Here is an 18,532-nt window from a genome sequence, read left to right on the forward strand (position 1 = left end):
GTATTACCTGACTAGAGTCTGTAGTAGTATTACCTGACTAGAGGCTGTAGTAGTATTACCTGACTAGAGGCTGTAGTAGTATTACCTGACTAGAGACTGTAGTAATATTACCTGACTAGAGGCTGTAGTAGTATTACCTGACTAGAGGCTGTAGTAGTATTACCTGACCGTACTACAGTGTGACACCAGGCCAGAGTCAGAAGGATCACTCTGCCTTGAATGGCACTATTGATTGGTCAGTCAATCAGTCAGTCAGTGACACTGTAATGTCTGCTCATCAGCTATTTGACTTCATCAATGGTCTGTTGGGTCTCTAAGCCCTGGGAACAGACAGTCTGTAGACCAGAAGTGACACACCATAGTCTAACTTGACCCATCGAGGGTCAGAACCTGGAAATGCTTCATAAGAATAGGAGTACATGAATTGTAACTGGCTAGGTTACGAGCATAGGACATTATAAGAGTATTGGGGATACAGATAGTAGATACATACTATAAAATAAAAACATTCCATAACCCAAAGTATTTTAAATAATACATTGAATATGATATGCACATGTCAAGTACCCACTCACACATACAACACACATTACCCACACAGGGGGTGTTTCTCAATATACATACTATGGTGCTCCACACCCTCATGCTGTGAGTGCATTGTCCGAGGACGTTCTCTTCACTACGTTCTTGTGAGGACATGAGTGTGGAGAACACATAAAACYTTACATTTGAGAAGCACTCGCACTCCCCCTAACTGCATGACCTTACACTGCACCTCCCTGTTCACTGAACCTTCTCCAGCCAGGAAAATGGCAACAATAGAGACCAAACAAGATATACACAATGCAAACCTTTTACCTCATAACTATCAGCTAGCTATATGTGAATTGTAATAATCTAGCTAACCAGATAGTTAACAGGCAAAAATGACCTAAAACGAATGTTACGCAAGGTAAATTRGTGGGTAGCTAGCTGCCAATTCGTGGCTATCTAGCTAGCTAACAGTAGTAGCTAGCCAGTTAATGTTAGTCCTATTAACGTACAATGGGCTTACGATCTACGTACACTACAGTGGGTATCGTATGCAGGTAAATATGCTAACATAACACAGTATGTATTTATTAATGTATCAAGATAAAATATTGTATTTAGCCAACATATGAGATGTGAATGGGCAACGTTAAATTCCCAAGTTGCAGTTGATTTTCTTTTGCTTCAGGCGCCATTGAGTTCAATAKATTTTGCATAATTTTTTTATGTGGTTGTATCCTATTTCTGTGCTTACTTTCCATTGAAGCTGGCATCAATGTATGCTTCAAAATATGTACAAACGGAGTACGCATCCGAGAAGTGCCCTCCGTGCTCCGTTTCGCGTACTTTGATTTGGACTCATTTGAGAAACAAAGAGACATGTAATCTCCATCAGACTGTGACTCTACCTACGGGGAAAATCCTCTAGCAATACTCTTCATTAAATCCCTGGCGGCAGGCACAGAGGCCACAATTAATACAGCCATCGGTATGGCTGGCACTATTACCATATAACCGTGTAACCGACAGTCATCGATGAAGACTGTAGAAAGAAATCAACAGCTCACTGAAGACGGGTAGGCCGAGCATTCTTGAGGTTGAGTCTGTTTCTGCTATAACATGGACTCTACAACGTGATGAAACTTTGTTGCTCCTTGCTGAAATAAGCAAGGTGTTGTAGCAAATGAGTCTTCAGTTGCCACCCCCTGCAGCAGCACATGCAGTCAGGAGCAGAGGAGAGGAGAATATGTGTGTCTTTTTGCTATTTTAATGGTTATAATTGTGACCGTGGTCATTTGACTGAGCAATTACTGTCATCCAAAATTCGATGACCGTCACAGCCCTAGGCATCGATTATTAGAGCTATTGATTGCTGAGCTACAGGTGCATGGAGCTGGAGACCCTTACTTTACCTTACCAGAAAAGCCATACACACAGAGTAACACTACACACTATAGACACAATAGACACTGTGGCAAAACAGTTTGTTTTGCAGCCACTGGCTAATACAGAGCATGACTGTATCTAGAAATAGATACAAACACAAGACTAGCTATTCATATTAACCTAAAAACCCTGTCCTAACTCAATATTGCCTTGATGTGTGTTTTTGTGTGTGTGTGTGTGTGTGTGTGTGTGTGTGTGTGTGTGTGTGTGTGTGTGCGCGCATGAGTGAGTGCATTCTTGCGTGTTGCTCACTACCTCATTAAGTTTCACTGCATTAAAGCCACTTTTATGAATTGAACATAGTTCCAGTCCCATTGTTCACCTGCAAATTACATTATAGCAACATTTGCCTTTTTCCCTGTCTGCTTGGATTTTTTCAATTATTTCTGTAGGACAATGAAGTCAGGGATCTTAATGAGGAGTGGTTTCTGACAGCTGTGTTAGAGAGAGAGAGAAGGTTCCTGTATTAAAAGGTGATTCCTCTGTATATCAACTCTGAGGATGTTTAGGAACTCCTGCTATCACCTGCGTTTGTGTTGGCTCTGTTTTATATGCAGGGCTTAAGCCACTGTAAACTGCTCAGCTTCAGATCTYGGCCTATTTGGTATCATAGAGTGTATTTTTATAACTACATATCAATTTAACTTTACCCTTTGAGGCATGGCAATATATGTGTGTGTTCCCCTTTAAGAAAGTGGCCTTGTGTGTGTATATATGTGTGACCCCAGAGGTTAGGACACAAATTGCCTGTCATTGTAATCAGCGTTTTGTACAGGGAAAGTCAAGCCTGACTGCAGCTCCCAGCATGCCCTGGAAGACACACACACCAGGCAACATCAGCACAGCACAACAGTGGCTAGACTGCAGGCAGAACAGAACACACAGAACCCAGGGCTTGGCAGGGAAACCAACAAGGCTCTTTGTCTGCTTCCTCTGCATTTTTAAACCAGCTCTCCCTCCTACACTAGTCCCCCCCATCCCCCTGCACAGAGCCAGCTGCAGCCTAGTCGTCCAAGAATAATGTTGATTTGGTGCTTTCAAGGAATGATGAATGGCTTTGCCCCCATGTCTCTAAACTAGAGACATTTACCTGATTCTGTATCTAGGAGGGAGACACTGGAGGGCTGGTATGATGTGTCATACCAGGCGGGAGGAGCAGGAAGGCAGGTGCATTGGGGAAATGTATTATTGAGTAACCCCAGTGGCCTTCATTCTATTGCATTCTCTCACTCCAGCAGGGAATCATAACACAAAATAACACTTGATTACAACAATATGACTATTGTATCAATACCCCCTCTCACGCATCAAAGGGAAGGACCAACAAARCCTCCCTCATACACTACTGCCAAACCAGCCACCGGGGCCAACAGCAATCACACCCAGAAGCATTAACGTGTGGAAAATGACCCGCCCAGCCAGCTAGGGCCTTAAATCTCCCAGTCACGCCTTCAATCAGGTACACTACTGGACATACAGAGCCCCTAGCCAATCCCTTCACGGCAGCTTTATTACTATGGAGCTGGTCCCAGTGCTGAGCCAGACAGGCAGCATCTACTCCAGCATGGAGACAAAGCAGGGGGCAGGGAGGCACGAGGGCTCTACAGAGGGTTAGTCAGGCCCCTCAGAGCCAGGCAGAAAGGACTCAATAGAGAGGACCTACCATGCAGGACTGGAGAGGCTCAGCTCATCTACATGTAAAAGGGAACACAAGAGGGATTTTGACCCACACACTGTCAATGAACACAGATAGACCACCAACACCACTACCGTCACCATACCGTATACAGGGAGACTRTACCTCTTTGTGTTCCACAGTCCCTACCTCTTTATTCTTCTTTGGCTTCATGGCTTTGCTCCCAGACTCCTACTCTCTTTTTCTCTCCCTTTTCTCTCCTTTTTAACCATTCTGTCCTCCCCTTGCCAAGGTGCAGCAGAGTAGACCCTTAAATGTATGCCATGAAGCAAAGCCAAAGTGAAGTCACTGGAATAAAGAATAGCTTATGTGGGAAGTAAGAAAGTTACATTCACATTAAAAAGGATATCAAATAGCTAAAGCAGGTTTCATAGGCACTGAGGGGCTGGCGCAACATTACACCACCAGGGTACAGGGAAAATAAGTATTGTGTCAGAGACACACAGGTCATACTGTATATCAGTGCCTAACTAACCTCAGCCTAATCGATCCCGGCAGTGAGAGAGAGAGAGGGCTGTAGAATTTGTCTTGTTCTCTAGAACCGGCTGACCCTCCTAGACAGCTCAATGTGGATTTAAATAACATCCGCTTTTCCTCGCCCAACTGTCAAGGTCAATCCTCATTTCACTGGAAATCTACACCGCCGGTTCACAAAGAAAACAACTCAATGGCACTTTTATGCTGAGCCAAGGAAAAGCCTGCCGGTGGCCATTTTGTAAGGCTGAGTATAGATGATAAAAAAGACTAACTGACAAACTGCATATTTCTTTATGTCAGCAGAGGAAAGCTGGACAGGTGGAAAGGGGGCGAGTGACAGACATCTCCATGACGATGGCTGCGGAGGGATACGGGACAGGAGGAGAACAGGGCCTGAGATGTCCTGATTAGCCTAATCCTGCAGGACCCCCCTGACAAGGCTTAGGGGAATAATAGCCTTGCACCTTCTGTTCCACCACCACAGATTTGTTTACCCCACGTTTCCCACCCTAGTGCCTGCTGGGAGGATGGCGCTGAACCTCTCGTGACCGGGGTTAGCTCTCTGTGTGCTTAGTGCTGGGACAATCTCTAGCAGATTGGGTAGAGGGATAGAGGGGAGGCAGAGGCAGGGAGTAGGGTTAACACCAGGACATACAGTACTACTGAGCTACTTCATATGATACATTAGTGACAAGGAGGATTCAGACTCTGTGCGTTGGAGTATCTGTGTGCCCTTGTGTATGATGTGCATACTGTAACACTGTAGCTATGATATATGCACTTACATATCATGAACCACCACCGTCAAAATGAATAGAGAATATAATTCAGCAGAATCAWGCAGTAGATACTATATATATGTACAATAATATAGCAGAGTTGACAGTCTGAGACCAATAATGGCTGGGTCGTTCAACAAAATTAGTGCATTTTGCGTACCTCTGATATTAGAAGGCCAGCATCCCGGAGTCGTCTCTTCACTGTTGATGTTGAGACTGGTGTTTTGCGGGTACTATTTAATGAAGCTGCCAGTTGAGGACTTGTGAGTCGTCTGTTTCTCAAACTAGACACTCTAATGTACTTGTCCTCTTGCTCAGTTGTACACCGTGGCCTCCCACTCCTCTTTCTACTCTGGTTAGAGCCAGTTTGCACTGTTCTGTGAAGGGAGTAGTATACAGCATTGTACCAGATCTTCAGTTTCTTGGCAATTTCTCGCATGGAATAGCCTTTGTTTCTCAGAACAAGAATAGACTGACGAGTTTCAGAAGAAAGGTCTTTGTTTCTGGCCATTTTGAGCCTGTAATCAAACCCACAAATGCTGATGCTCCAGATACTCAACTAGTCTAAAGAAGGCCAGTTTTATTGCTTCTTTAATCAAGACAACAGTTTTCAGCTGTYCTAACATAATTGCAAAAGGGTTTTCTAATGATCAATTAGCCTTTTAAAATTATAAACTTGGATTAGCTAACACACCGTGCCATTGGAACACCGGAGTGATGGTTGCTGATAATGGGCCTATGTAGATATTCCATTTTCAGCTACAATAGTCATTTACAACATTAACAATGTCTAGACTGTATTTCTGATTAATTAGATGTTATTTTAATGGACAAAAAATTTGCTTTTCTTTCAAAAACAAGGACATTTCTAAGTGACAACTTTTGAACAGAAGTGTATATCTTTCAACTATGCTGTTATGTTTAATGTACAATTTCAGTCTATCTAATCGAATAGAATCCACAGATTGCGAGTTGATGATAAATACTTTTACTAAGAGTATTAGTATATTAGTAATTGACTGACCCGGTCTCTCCAGATCTCCTAGCAGTACTAATTCTAGGGTCAATTTTAGATCAATGCTATGCATTTTCAGACATTCCTGAACCTGAGGCTACTCGAGGGCAATACCAAAGAAATGTGTCTATTGATTCTGTATCCTCACAAGAAAATCTGCAGAAGCTTCGATGATTTTATGCCCCAAATATTCAACATTTTGTTGGTGGCAAGAATTCTATATAAAAAAAATCTTGAAATTCGCGTTGTTTTATAGATCAACTCATACACCCTGTACCATGGAATCGGTACATCAAAAATCTCTTCCCAACTATTTTGCAATCTATATGGCACAGTTGTCATCATCCTGGTCCTCAAATGAAACTGGTATACTTTCCTATTTATGCTATTTTTATTCCTCCGACAGTTTTGATCCTTTATGTTGGTCAGACAAACAGTTCCCTACCTCCTCCCACTGCCACTTGCCTCCTCCATTTTTGGGGTAATGCTGTAATCAATTGGTTGTACTCTTCAATTGAGCAGACCTTCCCGTACAATTATGATAACTCCATGAAGGACATAACTCTACCATTCCAATTTACAATATAATTTAAGAACAAATACCATTTTCAAACATCTTTCCCATAAATACAGGTATTTTACCAACCAGCACATTTGAGTTCAGCCATAATATTTGTTGTAATATTTGTTCTATCTTGTCAGGGGAATGAAATTGAAAATGTAGCCAGCTCTGCAATGCTTGTTTGAAAAAGATAGATACTTTGAAAAAAGTATGATTTTCAATTAATCAAAAATGAGACACGGCTATCTGCACAAAGGCCAAAAGGCCATTTTTAAACAATGGATGAGCTTTTCTTAGTAATCTACTTGAGAACCATTTAGGGTTCAAGTAAAACTTTTGAATAAGTGAAGCTTTTAGAGAGAGGTTTAGTGCTTTAATATTTATTKATTTCAACCCACTCAATTCATATTCATTATATAGATACGCACGCTATATTTTGTCTGGTTTAGCAACCCAGATAAAGCGAAATATTTTTTGCTCATATGATTTGAAAAACGAATCATCAGGAGTAGGCAGCACCATAAGTAAGTGAGTAAACTGAGATATGACTACGGTGTTAATCAGGGCAATTTTATCATGAATAGACAGGTGTCTATTATTACATGTTTTCTTTTGAAATTCATTGTGGAGAGCTTATTTAAATATTTTGTGATATGAATACCAAGTATGTTTACTTCACCATCAGTCCATTATATAGGTAAACTGCAGGGTAATGTAAAAGTTATATTTTTTAAAGATCCAGTTTTTAAAGATCCAAATCAAATACGTACACTTATCATAATTATGTTTTAGTCCAGAGAGTCCAGAAAAGTTATCTAGATCTTCAGTGGGACATTGCCGGGATCTAGCTTGAGGACCTAATATAAAACTTGAGTCATCGGCATACATGGACACCTTTGTTTTTGTTCAATAATGTTGTTATTGGATCTGATTTTATAGCTAGCATTTTAATGGCCATAACGAATAGGTATGGTGACAGCGGACACCCTTGTTTTACTCTTTTGACAATTCGTAGCTCGTAGCCGTTATTTACTATTTTAAACTTGGGGGTGCTATACATTATTTTACCCATTTTATAAGAGAATTATCGTTTATAAATAAAATCCAGTCTTACTTTATCAAATGCCTTTTCAAAATCAGCTATAAATACCAGGCCTGGCTTCTTAGATGTTTCATGATGTTCTATTATTTCTAGTAGTTGTCGTATATTATCTCCAATGTATCGGGGCGGCAGGTAGCCTAGTGGTTAGAGCATTGGACTAGATTGAATCCCTGAGCTGACGAGGTAAAAATCTGTCGTTCTGCCACTGAACAAGGKAGTTAACCCACTGTTCCTAGGCCATCATTGAAAATAAGAATTTGTTTTTAACTGACTTGCCTAGTTAAATAAAGGTAAAAAAATTGTCCATGTAAAAAAYTTGTCTGATCAGGATGAACAATACTTGGTAAAACCCTTTTAATTCTGAGTGCTATGCATTTCGCTAGTATATTTTCATCACAACATTGAAGTGTAAGGGGCCTCCAGTTTTTTAGATAGACTGGATCTTTATATTTGGCATCTGGGTTTTGTTTTAATAATAGAGAAATCAGACCTTCCTGCTAAGTACCTGACAGACTACCATTTCTATAGGACTAGTTAAAACAATCTAACAATGGAGCTTTTAGTATATCAAAAAAGGTATATCCAAATTTTACATTATTTGGAAATAATTCCTTACCGTAATCTTTATTCAGTGAGAGAGGATGAGATAGAAAAGAGAACATSTGCCTAAAATATTTAGCTTCCTCTTTTAATACATCATTTGGAGAATCATAGATGACTCCGTCTTCAGTAAATTATTTTTGTRAGCGTTCCTGTATTGGAGATTCAGGAAGAATTTTGTGCATTTTTCCTACATATTCCATCAAGTTTGCTTAATTTCTGTGATAGATTACATTAGATTGTTCTTGAATAAGTTCCTCAAGAGAGAGAGAGAGAGAGAGAGAGAGAGAGAGAGAGAGAGAGAGAGAGAGGGGCACTGAGGAAAAAGAAAATCATTATGAGACAGGTCAATATATAGGAGGAATAAGCGGTGAAGAAGAGAAAGTACCTCCTAAGGCCTGAGAACTCTGCAGTGTTTCAGTCCAACTCTCTCCAGATTAATCTTCCTCAAAAAAATGTCACAGAGGAGACGGTGAGATACCGGGTAAATTGTATCATTTACATTTACATTTACATTTAAGTCATTTAGCAGACAATTTAGATCACCAAATAAAACCTCAAACACAATCTACTGCACCTTCCACTGTCTGCCTTAATCAGCTAATGATTCATGATTAAACTTAAATTAAATGTGTTGTGGGTTTCCTAGTGTAGATAGTACTGTATAGAGAGAGTATGAGAGCCAAATTAGTAATGTACTCTATTATGTAATCATGACAGGGTCAGAGTTGAGTCAGATAAGAGAAAAAATGTGTTTAAGTCAAACCGAGCCAGTGAGATGGAGTGTTGTTATTGTAGAGTTTGTGTTTGTTGTGTCTGTTGGTTAGCTATGCCACCGGGGTCTGCTGAGCTGGGCCCTTGTCTGTGTTTGTTGTGTCTGTTGGTTAGCTATGCCACNTTTGTTGTGTCTGTTGGTTAGCTATGCCACCGGGGTCTGCTGAGCTGGGCCCTTGTCTGTGTTTGTTGTGTCTGTTGGTTAGCTATGCCACCGGGTTTTGCTGAGCTGGGCCCTTGTCTGTGTGTGTTGTGTCTGTTGGTTAGCTATGCCACCGGGGTCTGCTGAGCTGGGCCCTTGTCTGTGTTAGTTGTGTCTGTTGGTTAGCTATGCCACCGGGGTCTGCTGAGCTGGGCCCTTGTCTGTGGTAACCGGAGAGGAACTTATCAACTCTGTCTCTGGCGTTACGTGATTAGTCTGTGGCCATGTGGCCCAGCACCAAGATGTCAGTGATTGGTGGTGTGGTGGCCAGACAGACAGACATGGCCCGGAGCTGCCTACAGCCACAAGACTACAGAAGGCTCTGGGAAACAGTCAAGGTTATAATGGCCACCTTTGTGAAGTCTGAAGAAATAACTTTTCTGGCCTTCATCCTCTTCTTGGTCGCTCGATGGGATATGTATTCAAAATGTTTACTGTCCCCGAGAAATGTCCTACGTGCCATACACAGAAAGCGCCCCCCTCCTTCAACCACACACGCACGCACGCACACACACACACACACACATAGAGAGACACGGCTGGCCTGGCCAGAGTGTGTGTATAGCCCTGACAGCTCGGCAGTAGAGCTGGGACACTGATATCTCTGTTGAGCAGGAAGAGGTCTTTGTTCCACACCCAGATACTGATCTAATCTCCATCAGTTAGTCTGCTCTGAACGGGCACCCAGGCTGCCTCACACACACTTTAATTAGTCCAATGGGCGTTGTGTATGCACAGCCTGTTGCCAGCTCACATGACCAGGAGGCAGGAGTTAAATGCCCTGGAACTCTGTGGAGGAGCCCACTGCAGCCAGAAAGGGCATTATGACTGAAAAATGAATGCCACACACACACGCACACACACTTACTTAAGTTCACGGGAAAACAATCAGTGGTGTCAGAACGGGGGATGGCCTCATATTACAATGTACTGTACAGCATATATTAAGTATAGAACTGGTACAGCCTGAAGGGTGGAGAGAGGGGGGAGAAGCTAATATATATATATATATATATATATATATATATATACACAGGAAACAGGTGAAGGAACCAAGGAGAGGGTCAGGCAGAAAAATAGACTGGGCTTGAGAGAGAGAGAGAGAGAGAGGAGAGAAGAGATAGAGAGAGCACATCAGAGCCAGAGAAAAAGAGGGGACGGACGTAAGGTACGATAGTAGAAGCCTGCAGTTCTCTTCACTCTCTTCCTCAGCCAGTAGATTCAAGTGATTTAAACAGCAAGTCATTATGCAAATATGCGCTGCCATAGAGTGTTGTAATAATATTGCCAAATGTAAACAGTAATCATGTTTAAGGAGGGGAGGGAAATAAAACAACAGTATTTATTACCCAGAGATCCCTAATCCGATAACTCACATCATTTACTCTGCAATGCAATGGCAAAGGAAATGTTTCTATTGAATACAAAGGAGGTGATAACATGGCGCTGCCATCTTTCCCTATTAAGATGGAGATAAAGAGGCCTTTATCACTTTATTGTGTCTTTCTACTTGCAGTAATTAATTGCAGGCGATAATTTTATATTTGTCTGTTCATTTTTCTCTCTGCCTCTCTCAATGTGGCTGCGTCTTCTCTCTCTCTGTGGCTGTGTGTGTGTGTGTGTGTGTGTGTGTGTGTATGTGTGTGTGTGTGGTGTATGTGTGTGTGTTGTGTGTGTGTGTGTTGTGTGTGTGTGTGGTGTGTGTGTGTGTGTGTGTGTGTGTGTGTGGTGTGTGTTGTGTGTGTGGTGTGTGTTGTGTGTGTGTGTGTGTGTGTTGTGTGTTGTGTGGAAGCGATGTCTGCCATGCGGGTGGATGGGCTGCTACTGTAGATGGATGCTCAGATTAAAGATGGAGAGAGGAAATGAGAGAGGGAATACGAGAGGAGAGAATCTAACTATACTGGTCAATAATACCACTTCCACTCTGCCTCACCAATAGGGAGAGTAATGGTATTACACTGACTCACACTCCATTGGTTATCTTATCAAATAACAATTCCTCAGCACTATATTCTGTCTACTACATTGTCACTGCTGATAGAGGAAGGGTGAATGGGAGAGGACGCAGAGACACACACAGGCATGTAGGCATGCACATATCTACTCTTTCTCTCTCTCACACACCACACACACACACACACACACACACACACACACACAACACACACACACACAACACACACACACACACACACACACCACACACACACACACACAAACACACACACACACACAGAGAGGTGCTAGGGGGGAGAGTTAAAACTCAGACACACCGGTAGGATTGTCAAACGATTGCCTGCGACAGTACTTAGCATTCTGAACAGTGTATATTTGTGTTCACACAGCAAAGACCTTGAAGTCGTCAGCCACTCAGCCTTGTTAAAATACTCCAACCAGAAGGTGGCAGTAGCGTTGTTTGGTAATTGCATGTCCGTGTGTTGCTTATGGTCTAGATTCCAATGTTAGCTAGCAAGCTAGCTGCGCTAATGTGCTATTTGTAGAAAGTCCTTGTTGATACCAGCCAGATGGCCACAGCTAGATAACTACCTAGCAAGAGACGAAGAAACAATTTAATTCACTCTCCATAATCCCATTATACCAGTGCCAGCCCATAGCCAAATTTTAGCTAGCTAGCTAACGTGAGCATTTTCGCTAGCTAGAACAACATAGCTAGTTACAGTTGAAGTCAGAAGTTTACATACACTTAGTTGAAGTCATTTAAACTCGTTTCAACCACTCCACACATTTCTTGTCAACAAACTATAGTTTTGGCAAGTCGGTTAGGACATCTACTTTGAGCATGACACAAGTCATTTTTCCAACAATTGTCACTGTATCACATTCCAGTGGGTCAGAAGTTTACATACACAAGTTGACTGTGCCTTTAAACAGCTTGGAATTCCAGAAAATAATGTATTGGCTTTAGAAGCTTCTGATAGGCTAATTGACATAATTTGAGTCATTGGAGGTTTACCTGGATGTATTTCAAGGCCTACCTTCAACTCAGTGCCTCTTTGCTTGACATAGGAAAATCAAAAGAAATCAACCAAGACCTCAGAAAAACTGTAGACCTCCACAATCTTGGTCATCCTTGGAGCAATTTCCAAACACCTGAAGTACCACGTTCATCTGTACAAACAATAGTACGCAAGTATAACACCAATGAGACCACGCAGCCGTCATTACCGCTCAGGAAGGAGACGCATTCTGTCCTAGAGATGAACGTACCTTTGGTGCGAAAAGTGCAAATCAATCCAGAACAACAGCAAAGGACCTTGTGAAGATGCTGGAGGAAACAGGTACAAAAGTATCTATACCACAGTAAAACGAGTCTTATATCGACATAACCTGAAAGGCCAGCAAGGCCAGCAAGCTCAGCAAGCTCAGCAAGGAAGAAGCCACTGCTCCAAAACCGCCATTAAAAAAGCCAGACTACGGTTTGGCAACTGCACATGGGAAAAATATTTTACTTTTTGGAGAAATGTCCTCGTCTGATGAAACAAAAATAAAAACTGTTTGGCCATAATGACCATCGTTATGTTGGAGGAAAAAGGGGACGCTTGCAAGCCGAAGAACACCATCCCACCCCAACCGTGAAGCACGGTAGCATCATGTTGTGGGGGTGCTTGTTGCTGCAGGAGGGACTGGTGCACCACAAAATAGATGGCATCATGAGTTCGGACAATTAGTGGATATATTGAAGCAACATCTCAAGACATCAGTCAGGAAGTTAAAGCTTGGTCGCAAATGGGTCTTCCAAATGGACAATGACCCAAGCATACTTCCAAAGTTGTGGAAAATGGCTTAAGGACAACAAAGTCAAGGTATTGGTATTGGCCATCACAAAGCCCTGACCTCAATCCCATAGAAAATGTGTGGGCAGAACTGAAAAAGCGTGTATGAGCAAGGAAGCCTACAAAACCTGACTCAGTTACACCAGCTCTGTCAGGAGGAATGGACCAAAATTCACACAACTTATTGTGGGAAGTTTGTGGAAGGCTACCCGAAACATTTGACCCAAGTTAAACAATTTAAAGGCAATGCTACCAAATACTAATTGAGTGTATGTAAACTTCTGACCCACTGGGAATGTGATGAAATCTGAAAAAAATCATTCTCTCTACTATTATTCTGACATTTCACATTATTAAAATAAAGTTGTGATCCAAACTGACCTAAGACAGGCCTAATTTTTACTAGGATTAAATGTCAGGAATTGTGAAAAACTGAGTTTAAATGTATTTGGTTAAGGTGTATGTAAACTTCCGACTTCAACTGTACATGCAGCCAGGCCAGAAGGCATGGTGGGAGAGGTATTAGAAAGGCAGGCGTGGGTCAGGCTCAAGCRGATGTCACACATTCAGGACCTCAAGTCAAGTCAAGTCAAGTCCAAGAATCTGTTATCCTTCCATCACTCAGCATCTCTCCTTCCTCATCCCCTCCTCCTATATTTCTCTCCCTCTCTCTCTCTCTCTCTTTCCCTCTCTCTGCCCGTTGTCTGGGCATAAAGCTGCTGGCACCCAGACACATGACCAGTGGGCTCAGCGGGCTGTTTGGCCTGGCACAGGAGGGTATGAGGAGTGTCCTCCTCTCCTCCCTCCTTCTCTCTCTGTCCCCCTCTCTATCTCTCTCTGTCCTGCCTCATCTCTCAGGTTGAGGTCTCCAGAATAGGCAGATGGTCTTTGAGGAAGGGGCTATAGGGGTCTCCCTCTCTGTCCTTATAACTTTCAGTTTGTCCATTGAGTTTATTACATACCAACAAAATGAATCACTATCAGAAATACATGCCGGCTACCACTGAAGTGTTTCATGTCATGAGGACAGAGTATGTTGTTTTGTGTCATTAATACCATACGTGCCTGTTGTGTTGTGTTGAGCGTGTGTGTGTGTATGTGTGCATGCATGCGTGCGTAGTAGTGTGGTTATCCGATTACATGCAGTTGGCCGACTGACCACAGGCGTAGGCCGCGGCAGTCACAGAGTCAGTGGTGTGTTCTGGCACACATATTGCATGTCATGGCGGAGTTGGCACGACAGTGGGGTGGTCACCAGAGCCAGATACATTAACATATCTTAATGACATAGGAGGAGAGAGAGAGGAGAGAGAGAGGGCAGACATGTTCAAGTGAAGAGGAAGTGTACTGTACATTCAACAGTGAATGTGGTGGTGTGAGAACTGAATAGTAGGGCACAACTAGGACTATAGGCCAGTACAGTTGATCACATAAGCCCGTCCAATAGCAGAAGCTCTCCATCCCCTCCTCTTGGGGTTAAAAGGTACCACTGACAAATCCCATGGAGAATGCTATAGCAGCATGGGGTGTGTACWGTAGTGATATCTTTGGCCCTATAAGGGCAAGGCCCTGTGGTCAAACCCCAGTGATCAGAGGATCTCAACACAATTACATCCATCTTCCAAAGCCATAATTGTCCCCCACGATGAAATCGAGAAAGGGACTGTGGATCTGACTCCGTCCATCCGTTCGTTCGTTAGTCACACGAGATATCTCAGACAGCACCGGCCCAATTTGGACGAAACTCTTGCGCCGTGTCAATCGTGGGGGATGACATTTTTACTGTTGCATTGTTGCAATTTGGCATCTCACCAAGTTGAATCATCAACACAATACTACCTTGAATGTTCCTCTATATTGTTACAGGTTTTAACATGGAGATGGTGGAACGTTCACTGGAAAACAATTAACTTTGCATGTGACTTTAAGACGCTCTTTAAGCTGGGCTTTTAGAGATGTTTAATGCACCCTTTCAAATGTATCAGAGCATTAACTATTATATATTAATTTCAGTGCTTTCAAATGGACTTTAATCTGCTGGATTAACCCCTGTGTTCTGTTTTATCAAAGGAGCGGCAACCCATCGCTGCTCTCTTGCTGCTCCTCGCTATCCCACATTAAACAGAGGAGAAGCACAATGAAGAGGCGTGAGAGGATGGATGGATGTAGGGCAGGCAGAGAGGGACATGAAGGACACCACACATCACACGACTGACTGGGGATACAGAGGAACAGAGAGGTGGAGGGTGGAGAGGAGCATGGAAGACGTGTGTTGAGGATATGGTAGATAMTTGACAGTGAATCCGCAATGAAAGAAAATCAGGAAGTGTAACCGATGGGTTACTAAATAACTAGGTCATGACCCCTGAGGCGGAGGTCAAATGTGACCAGGGTAGAATCACAGGATCTTATGATACAACAGCCATAAAGAAGGGATTGTTCTATCTGACGTCTGAGAATATGTGACCGAGAGCCACACCTCAACTTTGAATACTGGTAGCTACTTTTTAAGTAAATTCCTGCTGTCAACTTGTGCAATACATTGGGAGATAAAACAGATTGCGTTCTTCATTTCACCTGACACATATTTCACCTGACACATTTTTTATTATGAAGCTTTCCGGTAGTCCTCAGTCACGTGCTGTTTGTTTACAAGCACACACAACCAGAGACCAGAGCCTTGTGAGGCAATCACTGTTGTGAGGCAATCACTGTTGTGCAGCATGCGCCAGATGATCTAGTTACAGTATGGAATTCACAACTAAATGTTTGCCAGCTAGATATCTTATAACTGTTAGGTTAACTGTATAACATGTGCTAAATYCTCTGCAGTTATACATTTGGCTTGTTAACTTAGTAGCTAGTTAGCTATCTAGTTAAGTGGTTATTAACTTCTTCCAAAATCAAGCTTTGCTTAGTAACAGCAGAGAATCCCCTCCTGGATCAACAGTCTTGCTCTCTAATATCTGTTTTGTGCGTGCAGCATGCCCTGAAAAGTCTAAATGTTATTTTAGGTTTAAGGGTTAGGTTTTGGGTTAAGGTCAGCGTAAGGGTTAGGTTTGTATTTGTATTTACTATGGATGCCCATTAGCTGCTGACAAGGCAGCAGCTACTCTTCCTGGGGTCCAACGAAATTAAGGCAGTTATATACAATTAAAAACATTACATTACATTCCACAACAGATTTCACAACACCCTCAGGATACTACTCTACTACCACATACCTACAACACAGAATCCATGTGTATGTGTGTGTATAGTGCGGATGTTATCATGTATGTATGTGTATGCGTGTGTCTGTGCCTCTTCACAATCCCTGCTGTTCCATAAGGTGTATTGTTATCTGTTTTTTCAATTTGATTTTACTGATTGCATGAGTTACTTGGTGTGGAATAGAGTTCCATGAAGTCATGGCTGTATGTAGTACTGTGGGCCTCCCATAGTCTCTTCTGGACAAGTCTTGTGGGGTATGTATGGGTGTCTGAGCTGTGTGCTAGTAGTTTAAACAGACAGCTCAGTGCAATCAAAATGACAATACTTATCACAAATACAAGTAGTGATGAAGTCAATCTCTCCTCTACTTTAAGCCAGGAGAGATTGACATTCATGTCATTAATGTTAGCTCTCCGTGTACATTTAAGGGCCAGCAGTGCTGCCCTGTTCTGGGCCAACTGTAATTTTCCTAACTCTCTCTTTGTGGCACCTGACCACATGACCGGACAGTAGTCCAGGTGCGACAAAACTAGGGCCTGTAGGACCTGCCTTGTTGATAGTGTTGTTAAGAAGGTAGAGCAGCGCTTTATTATSGACAGACTTCTCCCCATCTTAACTACTGTTGCATCAATATATCTTGACCATGACAGTTTARAATCCAGGGTTACTCCAAGAAGTTTAGTCTCCCCAATTTGCTCAATTTCCACATTATTCATTACAAGATTCAGTTGAGGTTTAGGGTTAGTGAATGATTTGTCCCAAATACAATGCTTTTAGTTTTTTAAATATTTAGGAATAACTTATTTCTTGCCACSCATTCTGTAACTTACTACAGCTCTTTGTTAAGGGTTGCAGTGAAAGATTGAAAGAAGTAAGGGGCCTAGACAGGTTTAGGATTAGGTTAGGGTTAGTATTAGGTTTAGTATTAGGTTTAGGACTTCGGAAAAATACGATTTTGAATGGGAATAATTTTTGACTCCCCAAAAAGTCCTAACAAGTAATGTAAACATGGCTGTGTGTGTGTGTGTGTGTGTGTGTGTTTACCCCCCAACCTACATACCTAATGAATACCACAACTACATACCTAATAAATACCACAACTACATAACCTAATGATTTCACAACTACATACCTAATGAATACCACAACTACATACCTAATAAATACCACAACTACATACCTAATGAATACCACAACTACATACCTAATGATACCTACAACTACATATCTAATGAATATACCACAACTATATACCTAATGATACCACTTCTACATACCAATGAATACCACAACTACAGTGGGGAGAACAAGTATTGATACACTGCCCGATTTTGCAGGTTTTCCTACTTACAAAGCATGTAGAGGTCTGTAATTCTTATCATAGGTACACTTCAACTGTGAGAGACGAATCTAAAACAAAATCCAGAAAATCACATTGTATGATTTTTAAGGTAATTAATTTGCATTTTATTGCATGACATAAGTATTTGATCACCTACAACCAGTAAGATATTCCGGCTCTCACAGACCTGTTAGTTTTCTTTAAGAAGCCCTCCTGTTCTCCACTCATTACCTGTATTAACTGCACCTGTTTGAACTCGTTACCTGTATAAAAGACACCTGTCCCACACTCAATCTCAAACAGACTCCAACCTCTCCACAATGGCCAAGACCAGAGAGCTGTGTAAGGACACGGTACAGGGAAAATTGTAGACCTGCACAGGCTGGGATGGGCTACAGAACAATAGGCAAGCAGCTTGGTGAGAAGGCAACAACTGTGGCGCAATTATTAGAAAATGGAAGAAGTTCAAGATGCCGGTCAATCACCCTTGGTCTGGGGCTCCATGCAAGATCTCACCTCTTTGGGCATCAATGATCATGAGGAAGGTGAGGGATCAGCCCAGAACTACACGGCAGGACCTGGTCAATGACCTGAAGAGAGCTGGACCACGGTCTCAAAGAAAACCATTAGTTACAACACTACGCCATCATGGATTAAAATCCTGCAGCGCACGCAAGGGTCCCCCTGCTCAAGCCAGCGCATCGTCCAGGCCCGTCTGAAGTTTGCCAATGACCATCTGGATGATCCAGAGGAGGAATGGGTAGAAGGTCATGTGGTCTGATGAGACAAAAATAGAGCTTTTTTGGTCCTAAACTCCACTCGCCGTGTTTGGAGGAAGAAGAAGGATGAGTACAACCCCAAGAATTAATCACATGCCCAACCGTGAAGCATGGAGGTGGAAACATCATTCTTTGGGGATGCTTTTCTGCAAAGGGGACAGGACGACTGCACCGTTTGAGGGGAGGATGGATAGGGGGCCATGTATCCCGCGAGATCAAT

General features: G+C 42.4%; 1 pseudogene; it reads right to left on the reverse strand.

Annotated features, from left to right (window-relative positions):
- LOC111966560 (plexin-A1-like) overlaps positions 1-18,532 on the reverse strand; it is a 299,289-nt pseudogene that overhangs the window by 194,837 nt on the left and 85,920 nt on the right.

The sequence above is a fragment of the Salvelinus sp. IW2-2015 genome, linkage group LG7 (genome assembly GCF_002910315.2).
Source record: "Salvelinus sp. IW2-2015 linkage group LG7, ASM291031v2, whole genome shotgun sequence".
Taxonomy (NCBI): Eukaryota; Metazoa; Chordata; class Actinopteri; order Salmoniformes; family Salmonidae; genus Salvelinus; species Salvelinus sp. IW2-2015.